The 18,646-nt window shown below is 40.2% G+C and overlaps 2 protein-coding genes across 21 annotated transcripts in view; both read left to right on the top strand.

The window, feature by feature from the left end:
* The window catches only part of USP49 (ubiquitin specific peptidase 49), a 105,946-nt gene that overhangs the window by 23,577 nt on the left and 63,723 nt on the right, over positions 1 to 18,646 (top strand). For 15 of the 19 annotated variants that reach the window (XM_035295617.3, XM_054253984.2, XM_078369142.1 and 12 more), the window contains one exon: positions 2,778 to 2,846. The exons of the other annotated variants lie outside the window; for them this stretch is intronic. The gene's annotated coding sequence lies outside the window, so the exon portion shown is untranslated. The remainder of the gene's footprint in view (positions 1 to 2,777; positions 2,847 to 18,646) is intronic. 19 annotated transcript variants of the gene reach the window in all.
* LOC100406802 (large ribosomal subunit protein uL18) overlaps positions 1 to 18,646 on the top strand; it is a 78,329-nt gene that overhangs the window by 23,577 nt on the left and 36,106 nt on the right. For both annotated transcript variants that reach the window (XM_078369151.1, XM_078369152.1), the window contains exon 3: positions 2,778 to 2,846. The gene's annotated coding sequence lies outside the window, so the exon portion shown is untranslated. The remainder of the gene's footprint in view (positions 1 to 2,777; positions 2,847 to 18,646) is intronic.

Below are 18,646 nucleotides of genomic sequence, written 5' to 3'. Positions count from 1 at the left end.
ATTACAGGCATGAGCCACTGCGTCTAGCCAGGAACTTCCTTTCTAATGACCATTTAAAGGGATGTCATCCACATTTTTAGTTTCTACTGTAGTGATTTGTTTTATATATCTGTAATTTCACTTCCCACCCATTTAAAAGTATATTGAGGTAGTGTAAATGATACAGATATAGAACATATTTGAATGTATGGGATCTTATTAATAGTTTTCAGCATTGAGCTGATTTATTTTAATTTCCCAGTTTTCTTTCTTTCTTTTTTGTTTTGAGACGGAGTCTTGCTCTGTTGCCCAGGCTGGAGTGCAGTGGCTTGATCTCAGCTCACTGCAACCTTGGCTTCCCAGGTTCAAGCGATTCTCCTGCCTTAGCCTCTCGAGTAGCTGGGATTACAGGCATGCACCATCACACCCAGCTAATTTTGTATTTTTAGTAGAGAGGGGATATAACTGTGTTGGCCAGGCTGGTTTTGAATTCCTGCCCTCGTGGTCTGCCCACCTCGGTCTCCCAAAGTGCTGGGATTACAGGAGTGAGCCAGCAGGCCCAGCCTAATTTCCTGGTTTTCAAGATCAGCATCATAATTATTGAAGTTGTTCCTCTTCACATTTTTTAAGATAACTGTTTCCTAGGGGTTTAAACTTAAACTCCATATGGTTGTATACATGTCCTAGGTGCTGCTTAGTGTAGAACTGATTATTATAGTCAGCTTTTGGGGAGCATCTCAAATTAATTAGAATAACTTGGATTTAAATGTAATTAACTTAAAATGTTTTGGTGTTCTTATATTGAAAGTAGAGTCATTTGGATAGGAAAGAGGGACATTTTATGGATGCGAAGTGTCAGCTTAGCTTTTAATGGATACGGTTGCCTCAGAACTCCCAACCTAGAACTAGAAGTTGTAAACTCTCCCTAAAAATATTTGTATATTTGCTGGATTTCATGATCTTGTAACCTTTTCTGCCTCCTGGGACTTACTTTCTTGTCTCGTACCACTGATTCACACCATAGTGCACCCACATGTGAAACTTGGCTCCCTCTTTGATTTTCAGAAAGGCCCTATTCACACAGGGCATTTGCAGATTTCGTGTACCTACCTGAAGAAAGGGGGCAAAATAGAGTTGGAGTGATCCTTTCTTTGCATTAATGCAAACAACTTTCCTAGTAAAATATTCCTGTTCTTAAAATCTTTCAGACCTCCCTTGACCCAAGAGCTTCACCTCCACCTAATCCTAGCTTTGCTCCATTATACTAACTCTTTTCTTATTCTTTCCCTCTTCTCCTCATTCTTCTGCCCATTCCTTTCAGCGATATAAAACCAAATTCTTTCCTGTCTAATGCAGACCAATTTCCCTTTCTTGATAACCATTCTAGGATCTTGACAGCCACCCACTCCAAGGGGACTGGACATGAGTGATGGGGGCCCATATTATGGGAACTTATTTTCTTAAAGAAAGTTTCTTCCGAGAGGAATTCTTGTGTTAGCTGTTAGGATGACGCAATAGGGAATTTTCTTTCCTCTTACAATGGTGGCCCAGCTTGCTGATCTTAAGCTTTATTGAGTCCTGCTTCCTAATAAAGTGTCAGAAACCTTAAACATGCTTATACATGTAATTTGTCCAAATCATAAACTCTAGATGTCTTTGGCTAATATAATGTCCTTATGTACAGAATATACACTGCTTTTAAAGAAGCATGCCGCTTACATATAGATGATAAACCCACTTAGCACAAAAGAGTCACCTCATGTCATCTTGTGTTATTATATATTTCACTTATGCAAAAATAGTTTTAGCTTTCGATACTTGAGTATTTTTGTTACCATGAATTTGTGTGTTTTTTTCTGACAGTTTCAGAAAAATATAATTTGTAATTTTTTTTTTTTCTTTTTTTTTTGAGACAGAGTTTCGCTCTTGTTATGCAGGCTGGAGTGCAATGGCGCGATCTCGGCTCATCACAACCTCCGCCTCCTGGGTTCAGGCAATTCTCCTGCCTCAGCCTCCTGAGTAGCTGGGATTACAGGCACGCGCCACCATGCCCAGCTAATTTTTTATATTTTTAGTAGAAACGGGGTTTCACCATGTTGACCAGGATGGTCTTGATCTTTTGACCTTGTGATCCACCCGCTTCGGCCTCCCAAAGTGCTGGGATTACAGGCTTGAGCCACCACGCCCGGCCCATAATTTGTAATTTTTAAGACCTAAAACAAATGCAGAAGTGCATTTTTTCAGCAAGTAAACTTTTAATACTTCCATTTATAGATCACTCTACCCGTAAGCGACTGACTCTTTGGTCACTCTTAGCTAAAGAAAAAGATCACGGTTTTTTTCACTTTTTTGTTTTTTTAGATGGAGTTTTGCTCTTGTGGCTTGGGCTGGAGTGCAGTGGCTGGAACTTGGCTCCCTGCAACCTCTGCCTCTCAGGTTCACGTGATTCTCCTGCCTCAGCCTCCTGAGTAGCTGGGATTACAGGGGCCCGCCACCATATCTGGCTAATTTTTTTTGTATTTTTAGTAGAGATGGGGTTTCATCATGTTGGCCAAACTGGTCTTGAACTCTTGACCTGAGGTGATCCACCCACCTCAGCCTCCCAAAGTGCTGGGATTACAGGCGTGAGCCACCACCCCCGGCCATTTTGTTTTCACTCTTACATCAGTTTTAAGGACTTGTAGGGAGTTTAATGCATGTAATGTACTCATTTTTTGAATTTGTAATTATAATTCATGAAGTTGCTTTTTTTTTTGCTATGTATTAGCTCAGCCTTACAGATTGTTTCCCACTTGTAGGTGATAGAGGAAACCTAACCAGTGACTGTGGAATAATATGGAAGAAGATGGAAAAAACTTGTTTAATGGGTAAGAAATAAAAACTGTAATAAAACATTATTAATGAAAGTTTTGTATAGAACTAGTATTATGTGTGGCTGAGGTTGGCATACTATGAGGATAATTGGTCAGTCACTGTTTGTCTTACCCTGTTCTGAACTTTCACTGCTTGCTTTCATCTTAACCTTGTGAGTTTTTTAGTACCATGAATTAACTTAAGCTAAGAGGGGACACAGGCATATTTTAAGTTAAAATGGTACCTAGAGACCAGCAACCATACTAAAACAAGTCTAGGATAAGTCTTAAAACTTATTGGTGGTAAGATAGAGATCATAGCTGTCATAATCTGTCAAGAGTAATTATCTACCCCTTCTTTTTCTCCAAATACTGTGAGTTGCTGTGATGTTTGTCTCACCATGGGTGTTCTGTTCATTTGAGCAAGTACAAAATGTGTGTCTGGTGGTAATCAAATTGAATTCCACTTTGGGAGGCTGAGGTGGGAGGACGGCTTGAGGCCAGGAATTCTTTAATTAATTAATTAATTGATTGATTGATTTTTGAGACAGCGTCTTGCTCTGTTGCCCAGGCTGGAGTGCTGTATCGTGATCTCAGCTCACTGCAACCTCTGCCTCCCGGGTGGCAGCAATTCTCTTGCCTCAGCCATCTAACTAGTTGGGACTTATAGGCACCTGCCACCACGCCTGGCCAATTTTTGCATTTTTGTAGAGACTGGGTTTTACCATGTTGGCCAGGCTGGTCTCAAACTCCTGACCTCAAATGATCTGCCTGCCTTGTGCTGGAATCTGCCTACCAAAGGGCTGAGATTACAGGCGTGAGCCACTGCACCTGGCTGAGACCAGGAATTCTAGACCAGCCTGGGCAACATAGCAAGAACCCAGATCTACAAAAAACCCAAAAAACAAAAATGAAACAAAACAAAATTAGCCAGGTGTTGTGGCAAGCTACTTGGGAGGCTAAGGTGAGAGGATCACTTGAGCCCAGAAGATTGAGGCTGCAATGAGCTATAATTATTTCACTGCACTCCAGTGTGGGCAACAGAGCAAGACCCTCTTTTAAAAAAATAGAATTCTGGCTGGGTATGGTGGCCCACGCCTGTGATTTCAACACTTTGGGAGGCTGAGGCGAGTGGATCACCTGAGATCAGGAATTTGAGACCAGCCTGACCAACATGGAGAAACCCTGTCTGTACTAAAAATACAAAATTTGCCAGGCGTGGTGGCACATGCCTATAATCTCAGCTACTCAGGAGGCTGAGGCAGGAGAATTGCTTGAACCCAGGAGGCAGAGGTTGCTGTGAGCCGAAGTTGTTCCACTGTGCTCTGGCCTGGGCGACAAGAGTGAGACTCTGTCTCAAAAAAAAAGAATTTTACAGAAAGCCCAATAAAAGATTTGACTAAGTTTATGAGATATAAAAGTTTTTTTAATTATACAAGTTTATACACTGATATCAATAATTTATAACAGATAACTATAATCTGCTACCTGAATCTTATCCTTCTCCCGGCATCTATTAAGTATATGGCATGCATTTGTGCCACCTTCTTTGCCTAGAGGTTAAAAAACATGGATTTGGAGCCACACTGTTTTTAACCAGTCACTATTAACTTGGCATTTGTGCATGTTATCTCTGTGCCTCAATTCCTTGGAAATAAGGTGAGGACAATAAAATGCTATCTCATAGCAATTGATTAGTTAATCCATATTAAAAAAAACTTGAAATAATGTCTGGAACCAAGTAAGTGTTCAGTAAATGTTAGCTATAATTCTCATATGTATCCCAGTTAGCATTTTTATGGACCAACCACATGAATTTTTCTCTGATACATTCCAAGAGTAAAACCATCTCAGATAAGGTTAACCGTGGTGGCAAAAGGTTTTCAATTTTTTTCATGAAAAGTTTTCTTTTTGGCTTCATCTCTGACTATGCTGCTAGACTATGTATGAGAATGAAGTTCTATACCTTTACCTTTTACTGTGTATCTTATGGTGTATATGATGCTTATAGTTATATATGAGTAAACAACCATCTTCAGCCTAACATAGGTTCATCTTGCCTGTAAAAGTATCTTGTCAAAGCAGGTTACACAGTTCTCTTGTTTCTAGATAGCTATGTCAAATGCTGTGTTGTGATTCTGTCAGTCTATTTTGGAGGGCGTGTCTTCCTGAGTTTCTTTTCTTTTTCTCTTCTATTCTCTCCTCTCTTATCTTTTCTTTTCTTTTTCTGAGACAGAGTCTTGCTCTTTTGCCCAGACTGGAGGGCAGTGGTGCAGTCTTGGCTCGCTGCAACTTCCACCTCCCAAGTTTAAGCAATTCTTGTGCCTCAGCCTCCCAGCTAGCTGGGATTACAGGTGTGTGCCACCATGCCCAGCTAATTTTTGTATTTTTAGTAGAGATGGGATCTTGCTATGTTGGCCAGGTGGGTCTTGAACTCCTGGCCTCAAGTGATCCATCCGCCTCAGCCTCCCAAAGTGCTGGGATTACAGGCATGAGCCACTGTACCCAGCTTGAGGTGTTTTTAATTTTTGCACACAGGATTATAGTAGTTATTTTATTTTTTATTTAATTTAAAGAGACAGAGTCTTGCTATATTACCTAGGCTGGGCTTTGACTCCTGGACTCAAGTGATCCACCTGCCTGAGCCTCATGAGTAGCTGGGACTATAGGTGCTCACCACTGTACCTGGGCTAGAATCATAGTAGTTTTGAATGTATCTTTGATACTGTTTTTATGGCTTGTCAGCACTTTCTTAGGTGGTATAAACAACTACTTTAAAAAGGAAGGGCACTTAGAAACAGTCATCTATTTTTATTGTTTCCTGTTATCTCAGTGTTAAAAATTTTTTAAAAAGAAAAAAATAATAGAAACAGGCCGGGCGTGGTGGCTCATGCCTGTAATCCCAGCACTTCCAGAGGCTGAGGCGGGTGGATCATGAGGGTTAGGAGTTCCGGACCAGCCTGACCAACATGGTGAAACCCCATCTCTACTAAAAATATAAAAATTAGCTGGGCGTGGTAGCATGTGCCTGTAATCCCAGCTACTCAGGAGGCTAGGCAGGAGAATCACTTGAACTCTGGAGGCGGAGGTTGCAGTGAGCTGAAACTGCGCCACTGCACACCAGCCTGGGTGACAGAGTGAGACTCCATCTCAAAAAACATTTAAATAAATAAATAAATAAAAACAGAAGTTAACATTTACTAGTATGTATTGTGTGTCAGGCAATGTTTTGAATGCTTTGCTCATTTATTCATTATCTCATTTAATCCTGTCGTTCACTTATGAGGCAGATACTGTTATTGTCTTCATTTTAAAGCTGAGAAAAGTGAGGTGCCGTATTAAGTAATTTCCCAAAGTCACATTGCAAGCGGCAGCTTCAGGATTTAAACCTAGGCCTATGTTATTGACCAGGGGAGTGCTGGCCTAGTTAATGACTCTTAGAAGGTTTACTAGGGTAGTGAGAATTTAAATAAGACATAAAAAACAAGTATCTCCTGAAAAAGTCACTGTAACTATTTTTTTTGGTTTGCCTGTGTGAAGGAAAATTTGAAATCATGTATCTTCTTAAGTATGGGAAAAATGATGACATGAGATGATTATTCATAAATAATTATTTTTCTTGACCATGCTCACGTGAATATAGCTATTTTGCTTCATGATAATCATTTATAGTAGACAGAAATCACCTAACTAGCTAAAGAACAATGTATGTTTAGAAAGGATTAGAGTTGATTTGTCCATTTCCATTTAGCCGCTATTCATGGAAGCATGCAGACAGAAAGACTGAGCTCTGCAGCAGTTTGGAACTGATTGATAATTGGAAATTTCTCTTTTGTCCTGCTAAATATTATTTGAGTGACAGTCATCAGAAAGTTGTACAAGAGAAGGAAAGCCAGGAGAAAAGTGACTTATGGGTCTTATAATTAGAATGTGATGGCCTAAAGAGTAAATTCGCATTAACAATTGACATTTATATAGGAACTAGGAGGAATTGTAGTATGTGGTTTTTGTTCTGGGGTCTGGCTTTTTTTCTCTTGAAATATCAATTCATTTCTTGTTAAAATATGGTGAAGTACAGAGTAAGCGACAGTTAAAGTAACAAGTACGCTAACAAAATGTCTTGGCCTTCCTGTAAGTGTGGTTGCATGTAGTCAGTGATGTTTTTCTCTTTTTCTCCATCTTTTTTATGCCTTTCCCTTACCTGAGAATCTCTTCTGAATATTGATCAAAGTTATGGCCCTTAGTATACATATTTTTTAAAACAATGTCTTAAAGAGTGATCTAGGGGCCCCCCAAAACCCTTTCAGGGACTGAGGAAGTTAAAACAATTTTCATAACAATACTAGAATTTCCACCCTCATTATCTTATGAATGTACAATTAAGTTTTCTGAAGGCTACATAATGTGCAACTGACTGGAGGCAGAAGTAGATAGGAGAATACAGCTCTTTTCCTTAACCCAGACGTTAAAAAGATTTTAAAAATGTAAAATAAGGCCATTCTTCTTATTAGATTTGCTGTGATAAGCACTGTGGTTTGTTTCTATCTCAGAACATTGTAATGATCCCAGTGTGGACCAGAAAGTCATGATGCCCTTTCCCACTGATATGTACCAAACTCGGCAAACTTGGAATGTTTGTATGAGTTGCTCCCAACTTTGGACAGGCCCTTTCATGTTCTTTCAGCATTTTTTTTTTTTTTTTTTTGAGATGGAGTTTCACTCTTGTTGCCCAGGCTGGGGTGCAATGGCATGATCTCAGCTCACTGCAACCTCCACCATCCAGGTTCAAGCCATTCTCCTTCCTCAGCCTCCTGAGTAGCTGGGATTATAGGCATGTGCTACCACACCCGGCTAATTTTGAATTTTTAGTAGAGATGGGGTTTCCCCATGTTGATCAGGCTGGTCTTGAGCTGCCAACCTCAGGTGATCCACCCACCTCGGCCTCCCAAAGTGCTGGGATTACAGGCATGAGCCACCTCACCTGGCCTGAGCCTTTTGTTTTGCAGTATTAACTGAACACCTACTATGTTCTAGCCCTGTTCTATAAAAGCAAAAAAAAAAAAAAAAAACAAAACTCTACCGTCATGGAGCTTACATGCTATTAACAGCTTCCATTTTAGCCTTTACGTTCTTTGCCCTAGACAGCTCCCTCTTCAGGGGACTCTCAGAGTTGATAGCATTAGTGTGTCTCAGTGGCTCAGTGCTGAGGATAGAGTGGCTTGACATTTTATGAATTTCAATTATTAAAAAAGGCACCATCCTTTGGAAGGCTGAGGTGGGAGGATTGCTTGAGGTCAGAAGTTCTAGAACGGCCTGGGCAATATAGTGAGACCCTGTCTCTGGGGAAAAAAAAAAAAAAAAGGCCAGGCATGGTGGCATGCACCTGTAGTCCTAGCTATTCAGGAAGCTGAAGAAGGAGGATGGCTTGAGCCCAGGAGTTTGAGGTTACAGTGAGCCATAATCACATCACTGTACTCAAGCCTGGGCAACAGAGCAAGACCCTGTCTCTAAAAAAAAAAAAAAACTGAGCCTGGTGGTTCATACTTATAATCCCAGTATTTAGGGAGGCAGAGGGTAGAGGATTGCTTGAGCCCAGGAGTTTGAGACCATCCTGGGTAATATAGTGTGACTTGATCTCCAAAAATAAAAACACAACAAAGGCATCCCATGGTTTAGGATTTTTCAAATTTTATGTGGAACACCAATATGGCAATAAAGATGGGCCTATCTAGTTACACTTGTGGTTGATTTAACTTTCTTTTGCTTTCAAAGTCAATGCCAGTTTTGTGAAGAAATAAAGAAAATGAGATACCAGTGGATGTTAAATTTATTCTAATTGTTTTTTATTATTTGAAGAAAAATATTCTTAAATGCATGAGATTTTCTTTGCCTGGTGAGTTGCTTCCAAAATCCTGTAATTTATTTAATAGACTTTTATACAAAAAGAGATTACTTGGCTCATTAGATTGAGTCACTTAATATTGACTTGAAGGTTAACTAATATGGCTGTCAGATTCTTTGCTCACTGGCTAGATGTCTGTCTTATCACTCACTAACTTTAGCCATTTCTAAGTACTGACAATTGAAATGCCATTAGAATATTAATGGAAAAAGAAACTGACATTTAAAACGTGAATGACCTAAAATTTTTTCCAAAGATTATTTTAATTTTAAAATACACTTTAATAGAAGCTTTTTTTTTTTTTTTTTTAATTGGGTAGCATTTTGGCCTTCCCTTCATTGAAAGTGTAAAAGGAGATTTTTAATCAGAAAAACTAAATGACTGTTGCTTGTTCATTCAGCATTGCTACCTGCTGGCACCCCATCATCAGCTGTGCCTCTTATAGTCAAGAATGTGTAAGGTTCAAATAAAACCCCAGTCTTCTATAAAAGTGAGAGAGGGGGTCATTTGACTGTTGAGGGCTGAGAACAGGGAAATTGTGAGAGATCTTTATGAAGACATTAACCAAACTCTTTTTTTTTTTCGTTGTTGGGGGGTATCTTCTTATACCTTACCTCTTCCTTCAGAGGTATGTGGAGCCAACCTGGAAAAACCCCATCTCTAATAAAATACAAAACATAAAATACAAAAAAAAAATTAGCTGGATGTGGTAGCTCATGCCTGTAATCCCAGCTACTTGGGAGGCTGAGGCATGAGAATTACTGGAACCTGGGGGGTGGAGGTTGCAGTTAGCCGAGATCACACCATTGCACTCCAGTCTGAGCAACAGAGTGAGACTCTGTCTCAAAAAAGAAAGAAAGAAAGAAATATTAAGTGTGAATTTCATGGTTACTTAAAGATAGGAACATCTAACATATCTTCTGTATTCCTTTGTTTTTTAATATTTGTCTGATTGTGCTGTAAACACATCATACAGTATTAAAAAACTGAGTTCATTAAATCACATTGTTTCCTAGAGGTAATAATGTACTCTTTTTTTTTAGACGGAGTCTTGCTCTGTTGTCCAGGCTGGAGTGCAGTGGTGCAGTCTTGGCTCACTGCAACCTCCGCCTCCCAGGTTCAAGCGATTCTCCTGCCTCAGCCTCCTGAGTAGCTGGGACTACAGGCATATGCCACCACACCTGGCTAATTTTTTGTACTTTTAGTAGAGATGGGGTTTCACCATGTTGTTTAGGATGGTCTTGATCTTCTGACCTCATGATCCTCCTGCATCAGCCTCCTAAAGTGCTGGGATTACAGGTGTCAGCCACCATGCCTGGCTGTACTCTTATTTACTTTTTTTTTTGAGGTGGAGTCTTGCTCTGTCACCAGGCTGGAGTGCATTGGTGCAATCTCGGCTCACTGCAACCTTCACCTCCTGGGTTCAAGCGATTCTACCGCCTCAGCCTCCCGAGTAGCTGGGACCACAGGCACGTGCCACCATGCCCGGCTAATTTTTTGTATTTTTAGTAGAGCTGGGGTTTCACCATGTTGGCCAGGATGTTTTTGATATCTTGACCTCATGATCCATCCACTTCGGCCTCCCAAAGTGCTGGGATTACAGGCGTGAGCCACCACACCCGGCTGGCTGTACTTTTATTTTTAAGCTGATCTTTTAGTATTTTTAAATCTGTAGTTTGAGGACCATCTTTTCCTTTTGAAAGCACGTACTCTGATTTCATTAAAACACAAAATATTTTTACAAATCAATTTTACAAGGGTGAGAACACAATATAAAAGACACGAATTGACAGTTCACATAAAAAGAAAAAATAGATCAATATTCACTGTAACTAAAGATGTACAAACAAAATATATGCATATATTATTTTTCAAATGTCCTATTGAAACATATTTAAGATATATCAGTCTCCAGTCTTGGAGAAATACATTCTCAAATACTACTGGTGGGTAATTACGGGGAAGTATAAATTAGTGTAACCTTTTGGAGGCCAGTTTGATGATCTCTAGCCAAAATTTAAATGCATATATCCTTTGACACAGCAATAGATGTACTTGTTTAAGTGTCCTATGATATATACTCAACCATCTCTATATGCCAAAAATGGCATAATTCTCCTCTCGTGGGGGCTAGTTAAATACATTATGCCATCCATATCATAGGATATGCTACTGTTTTTAAAAAGAGTGACGTAAAGCTGGATATATGGGAAAATGTCCAAGATATATTAAGTTAAAAAAAAAAACTTAGAATAACATATAGGATACAACTTATATTAAGCATTATATTTCTAAATGCATAAAATATTCCTGGAAATGTGCCCCAGAAGGATGCTCAATTAACAGTAGTTACCTCTAGAGAGGCTACTAGAGGCAGAAAGCGGAGGGAGAGTACTCATAGATTTTTAATGTTCTATGCTTATATTGGTTTTATTTTTTAAGTAAATAAAACTAATAAGAAAACCAAAGACTCCACTTGTCTTTTGTCTAAACTGAACTCTGCTTTCCACAATTAAAAAAATATTATGTAAAATTTCAAACTGTTATTTATACCTTCTTCCTCTTCCTTACCATACTCCTGGATTGATTTGAAGCAAGTTTTAGACATTACATTGTTTTATCCATAAATGTCATTATATGATGCTAAAAAATGAGTTTTTTTTTTTTTTTGAGTCTCACTTTGTTGCCCAGGCTGGAGTACAGTGGCGGCGATCGTGGTTCACCGACGAAACCTCTGCCTCCCAGGTTCAAGTGATTCTCTTGCCTCAGCCTCCTGAGTAGCTGGGATTACAGGTGTGCACCACCATGCCTAGCTAATTTTGTATTTTTAGTGGAGACAGGGTTTCACCATGTTGACCAGGCTGGTCTCAAACTCCTGACCTCAGGTGATCTGCCTGCCTTGTTCTCCTAAAGGCTGGGACTGTAGGCATGAGCCACCATGCCTGGCCAAGATGAGTTCTTTTTTTTTTTTTGGATACAGAGTTTCACTTTGTTGTCCAGGGTGGGGTACAGTGGCATGATCTTGGCTCACTGGAACCTCCACCTACTGGGTTCAAGCAATTCTCGTGCCTCAGCCTCCTGAGTAGCTAGGATTACAGTCGCCTGCCATCATGCCCAGCTGATTTTTTCTATTTTAGTAAAGATGGGGTTTCACCATCTTGCCCGGGCTGGTCTTGAACTCCTGAGTTCAGGCAATCTGCCTGTTTTGGCCTGCCAAAGTGCTAGGATTACGATGAGTTCTTAAAAAAAAAAAAAAAAACAACCAAAATAATTATCAAACCTATAAAAACTGATAGTAATTTCCTAATATCATCAAATATCTAGTAGTCAGTGTTCAAATATCCTCATTTATCTCATTTAAAAAATAGTTTGCCGATTTGAATTAAAATTCCAGTAAAATTCAGATGTTGTAATTAGTTGATTATCTTTCTCTCATCTGCCTCATCTCCCTCCTCTCTTTCTTTCTCATTGCAAACTATATCTTAAAGAAACTAAGTCGGGCCAGGCGCAGTGGCTCACGCCTGTAATCCCAGCACTTTGGGAGGCTGAGGTGGGTGGATCACGAGGTCAAGAGATAGAGACCATCCTGGTCAACATGGTGAAACTCCATCTCTACTAAAAATAAAAAAAATTAGCTGGGCACGGTGATGCGTGCCTGTAACCCCAGCTACTCAGGAGGCTGAGTCAGGAGAATTGCCTGAACCCAGGAGGCGGAGGTTGTGGTGAGCCAAGATCATGCCATTGCACTCCAGCCTGGGTAACAAGAGCGAAACTCCATCTCAAAAAAAAAAAAAAAAGAAACTAAGTCATTGATCTTGTAGAGTTTCCTCCAGTCTGAATATTGGTGACTGTATCCCAGTGGTATCAGATACACTGGTGGAAGAAATAAATGTGTATATTTCCATCAGGAAGTACATAATATCTGTATGTCTCTCTTTTTCCTTTGTGTTGAGTAGCTGTTGATGTTCGTTGTCTAGGTCCACTAATTCATAAGAGTCTTCCGTAAATGGGACTATTAGCTAGTGGTCCTTGCCAATATATTAAGTATTCTAGGATATACAACATTTAGACAGATTAAACGCTTTGTTTTTAAATTGTCTGCAACTATTTCCATTGGTATTCTAGTTTATTTTAGGACCCTTTCATCATGGTTTAAAGTACTTTCTTTGATCAGAAAGCTTTGTCTTATTTTTTGAACTCGAAAAATACTTTAGCTTTCTCTTTTTTTTTTTGAGACTGAGTCTCACTCTGTTGCCCAGGCTGGCTGCAGTGCAATGGCACAATCTTGGCTCACTGCTGTGTCCCCCCATATTCAAGCGATTCTCCTGCCTCAGCCTCCTGAATAGCTGGGATTAGAGGTGCCTGCCACCACACCCAGCTAATTATTTTGCATTTTTAGTAGAGACGGGGTTTTACCATCTTGGCCAGGCTGGTCTTGAACTCCTGACCTCGTAATGCACCCACCTCAGCCTCAGAAAGTGCTGGGATTACAGGCATGAGCCACCATGCCTGGCCTAGCTTTCTCGGTTTTTATCAGAATATTTTTTCACCTACGTATGTAAAAAGAATCTTAGACATAGCAACTAATAATTTGCCAGAGAGGACACTGAAGTAGAATGTTATCTGTTTTTTCATTCAGTTCTTTAATTTAACAAAATTTATTAGGTAACTGCTCTGTTCTTGGCACCACGTCTCCTTTAGGTTTGTTATAATTGGGATACAGTCAAGCAGACAGGCAGTTACAGTGCAGCATGGTAGATGCTGATTAAGGGAAAGTACACATGTGTGCTCTGTGAGCACACAGAAGGTATGCTTAACCCAGCCTTGGAGGGTAGTGGAAGGTTTCCTGGAGGAAGGAATGACTATACTAAGATGTGATGGATAAGCAAGAGTCAGGCTAAGGAAGGAGTGGATAGCCAGGGGAATGATGAAAATGTTCTAGGGGAGGGAGCAGCTTGTGGGAAGGCCCAGAAGTAAGAGAGAAAATAGTTCCTTTGGGGAACTTAAAATGCTTTAGAACAGCTGGAGCATAGTCATGGTATAGAGAAAGAGGGTTGGGCTATGGGGGTATGCAGGATCAGACTCTGAAAGACAAGGCATGTTGAGGAGTTTGGACTTTCTCCCCAAGGCAGTGAGAATGACATATTTGAGTTTTAGCCTGAATTCAGAAAGACGCATTAAAAGGCAGTTACAGTAATGTGGGCTAGAACTGATGATAGTTTAAATTAGATTAGAGGCAATGGATGTATAGTTTAAATTAGATTAGAGGCAATGGATGTGGAGGTAGTTTTATTCTTTCAGAAAGTAAGTACTCAGCATCTTTTTTTCTGTTAGGTGCTGTTCCAAGTGCTTGAGATATTGCTGTGACCCAAATAGAACTCTGCCCTCATGGAACTTATAGTCTAGTGGGGAGAAAGATACTACTTAAGTAAATACATACTATGTTTAGATAGTGATAATTGCAAGAGAAGAAAACAAATTGGGAAGAGGAATAAGAGAGTGTTAAGTGGGGAATGGTTTTATAATAGAGTGACTAGGGAAGGCGTCACTGAGAAGGAAACATCTGAATGAAGTGAAGAAGCAAGCAAGCCATGTGGATATCTGAGGGAAAAGCATTCTAGGCAGAAAAAAACTAGAATTGCACAGGTCTGAGATGAGAGATTTCCTGGTGTGTTGGAAGAACAGTGAGGAGGCCAGTGGGGCTCGCGGGGAGTAGGTGAGAGGGAGAATAATGAGGTCAGAGAGAAAAAGGGATCTGAGCATGTAGGGCCTTATTGGTCATTATAAAGATATGATGGAGAGAATTAGTCAAGGCTCATAAGGAAGAATCAATAGGGTTTGGGAATTTATGGGATATGGGAAGTGATGAAGGAGGAGGGAATCCTGAGATAGGGAACTATCACTAAGATAGGGAACACAGTGATCTCATAACATGAACGCTGTGACTTCATTTAAAAGAATAAAGCAGCTGGAGCAGGCAAGCATAGGTACCTATTATCGTGTAAATCTCTCTTTTATGACAACCTTGGGAAAGAGGTCATATTTATTACACCAATTATGATGTGGGAGAAGTCTCTCACCATAGAATAGGTTTTCCTTTGGTTTTGGTCAGTGTCTAATTAGGGACAGACTTTGTTCAGCAGTCAAGATGCCCGAATGATAGGGCAGCAATGCTAGGCTAAATATGGATGGAGCCCTTAGGATACTGAAAAGTGCTCCGTGATACACAACCACATGCTACACACACACACACACACACACACCCCCCCCATTTGCATGTTGTCTGTATCCTCAGTCTTTAAGATGTCTGCTAAATCCCTGGTTGACACTATCATAGCTTAATAGTATAGCAGCTGCTTCTACTGAGAGAGAAGTCACTTTGACTGTGTCTGTACTAAACATATCTTCAAGAGATTCATTCATCCATTGAATCCTCACTTACTGATGAACTATGTAAGTATGCATGTGATGGCTGTGTTACAGAGATAACAATAACAGGCTCATGATTCCAAGTCTTAAGGACTTCAAAGTCTAATCAGGTAGATAAAGGAAAACAGGAATTATAGTTAGGCATGCCATAATCTTGGGTGTGAAGAAGGTATTAGAATACCAAGAAAGAATTCCTCATATTCTAGATGAGATTAGACAATTTTTTTTTAAATTTTGAGACTGGGTCTCACTCTGTTGCCCAGGTTAAAGTACAGTTGCTGCAAACTCTGTCACCCAGGCTCAGGTGATCCTCCTGCCTCAGCCTCCCGAAGAGCTGGGACTATAAGCATGCACCACCATGCCCAGCTAATTTTTGTATTTTTTTTTTTTTTTTTTTTTGGTAGAGATGGGGTTTTGCCATGTTGTCCAGGCTGTTCTTGTTCTCCTGAGCTCGAGCGATCCACCTGCCTCCCAAAGTGCTGGGATTATAGGCATGAGCCACTGCTCCCAGATGAAATCTTTCTGTGTTAAGATACAAAGAGGGTTTAAAGGAATAACACATTGAAAGGAGATAACATGCTCAATACAAATTTTATTAAGCTTTTTATGTGTTTTCCCTTTACTTACACTTTTATTTTTTAGGTAGATGAATAAATATGCCTCAGGGCCAACTGTCACTTTAGCATTAACATAAATAACTGGTTGAAGAATGCAGACGTTGATAGCCACACTTTAGCCTTTGTAGCTGAAGGTGACAGCCACTAACCAGCAATTGTTATCTAGCCAGCAGATCCCTACCCGTTGCACACACTGGTTCTTGATTTGCAGGTGGGAACTCCAGGAACAAAAGTCTCCACTTATCCTTGAAGGGATACATTTCCACAACTCCCAGTGGATGGCTGTTTCACTACTGTGGTATCCAGTACCACGGACAGTACTGAACCCTATATGTACTATGTTTTTCCTATATATACATGCCTATCATAAAGCTTAATTTATAAATTAGGCACAGTAAAAGATTAACAACAACAATAATAAACTAGAACAACTGTAACAACATGTTGTGATAAAAGTTTTGTGAATGTGGTCTCTCTCTCTCTAAATATCTTATTGTAGCCAGGTGTGGTGGCTCACACCTATAATCCCAGCACTTTGGGAGGCCGAGGCGGGTGGATCACGAGGTCAAGAGATCGAGACCATCCTGGTCAACAAGGTGAAACCCCGTCTCTACTAAAAATACAAAAATTAGCTGGGCATGGTGGTGCGCGCCTGTAGTCCCAGCTACTTGGGAGGCTGAGGCAGGAGAATTGCTTGAACCCAGAAGGCGGAGGTAGCGGTGAGCCGAGATCGCGCCATTGCACTACAGTCTGGGTAACAAGAGCGAAACTCCGTCTCAAAAAAAAAAATAATAATAAATAATAAATAAATAAAATAAAATAAAATAAATATCTTATTGTACTTGTACTCATGTATTTTCAGACCACAGGTGACCAACAGGTTACTGAAACCTTGGAAAGCAAAACTGTGGATAAGGGAGGATTCTGCATTGAGTTTGGCACAGTTTGCACCTGGCATCCTCTCTTTAGAAATAAATATATCAGGTGCTTGTCAGTGCCCCCAAGGCTTATCTGCATCTGTGATTTCTTTGAGTCCCCAGTGGTGCTACATCATTTGAAGTTGAATGTTGTGTGTCTTTAGAGTGTTTCCTTTGCAAATTCTGCATATCTTTGTTGAACTTACCACACAGCAGCTATTTGGGAATGCAAAGCAGAAGGAAGAAAGTATGCTTGAGAGAGCTGCTCAAATGTTGGAGCTTATTAATATTACAAGTTTTTATTTTTAAAAAGTTTTTAAATATTTTTAGTAATTTTTTTTTGAGGTGGAGTCTTGCTCTGTTGCCCAGGCTGGAATACAGTGGCATGATCTCAGCTTACTGCAACCTCCATCTCCCAGGTTCAGGTGATCGTCCTGCCTCAGCTTCCCTAGTAGCTGGGATTACAGGCATGCACCACCATGCCTGGCTAAATTTTGTATTTTTAGTAGAGACGGGGTTTTGCCATGTTGGCCATGTTGGTCTTGAACTCCTGACCTCAGGTAATCCACCCACCTTGGCCTCCCAAAGTGCTGGGATTACAGGTGAGAGTCACCGCACCTAGCCTAATATTGCAAGTTTTTAAAGCTTTAAGAGTGTTGAGTTTCCAGTTGTGCAAGCAAAAAAAGGGTCTGAAAAAAGGTAGTTTTAAATAATAAACCTATAGCATTAAAATGGCAGGATCACATTGTGTGGCACTAAACAGTTTTATAAGTGACAGATTAAAAATTTTATTCCTTAACCATTTTACAGAGTGCTAATGGGCAAAAAAAAGTATATATATTTTTTGGTCTGTTTGTTTTTTTTTGAGAGAGAGAGGCTCTCTCTGAAACAGAGAGCCTCTGTTGCTGAGGCTGGAGTACAGTGGCATGATCTCGGCTTACTGCAACCTCCACCTCCCAGGTTCAAATGATTCTTGTGCTTCAGCTTCCCAGGTAGCTGGGGTTACAGGTGTGTACCACCGCTGCTGGATAATTTTTATATTTTTAATAGAGACAGGATTTCATCATGTTGGTCAGGCAGGTCTGGAACTCCTGATCTCAGGTGATCTGCCTGCCTCAGCCTCCCAAAGTGCTGGGATTATAGGCATGAGCCTGTAATCTGTACCCTGCCAATGAAAATACTTTTAATGAAGAAACCGTTCTATGCCAAAAAAAAAAAAGCCCTCTATCGCAAAAGAGCTCAATGTTGATTATTACCTTGAGAAGCTCTTGCCTAGAAAATTGTGACATTTACAATTCCTGTCTCTACCAAAAAATACAAAAATTAGCTGGGTGCGGTGGTACGTGCCTGTAGTCCCAGCTGCTTGGGAGGCTGAGACATGAGAATCGCTTCAAACTGGGAAGCAGAGGTTGCAGTGAGCTGAGATTGCACCACTGCACTCCAGCTTGGGGGAAAAAGTGAGACCTTGTCTCAAAATAAAAAAAAAATAAATAAAAGGCTCTCCAAGGTTTTGTTCTAAGGATTTGATCTAAAACATTGTTTCTCAGACTTTTTTTTATTTCATAGATCTTTAAAATACACGTGTGTGTACATACACACACGTATACATCAACCTAAACTAACATCTGCTATCACCATAAAATAAACAATATTTTAACACCAACAACATTGGAGAGACAGAATCTCTTTTTTTTTTTTTGAGACAGAGTTTCGCTCTTGTTACCCAGGCTGGAGTGCAATGGCGTGATCTCGGCTTATCACAACCTCCACCTTCTGGGTTAGAGCAATTCTCCTGCCTCAGCCTCCTGAGTAGCTGGGACTACAGGCATGCACCACAATGCCCGGCTAATTTTTGTATTTTTAGTAGAGATGGTGTTTCACCTTGTTGACCAGGATGGTCTCGATCTCTTAACCTTGTGATCCACCTGTCTTGGCTTCCCAAAGTGCTGG

This window comes from Callithrix jacchus, chromosome 4, assembly GCF_049354715.1.
Source record: "Callithrix jacchus isolate 240 chromosome 4, calJac240_pri, whole genome shotgun sequence".
Taxonomy (NCBI): Eukaryota; Metazoa; Chordata; class Mammalia; order Primates; family Cebidae; genus Callithrix; species Callithrix jacchus.
This window is presented reverse-complemented; position numbering and strand designations above follow the sequence as displayed.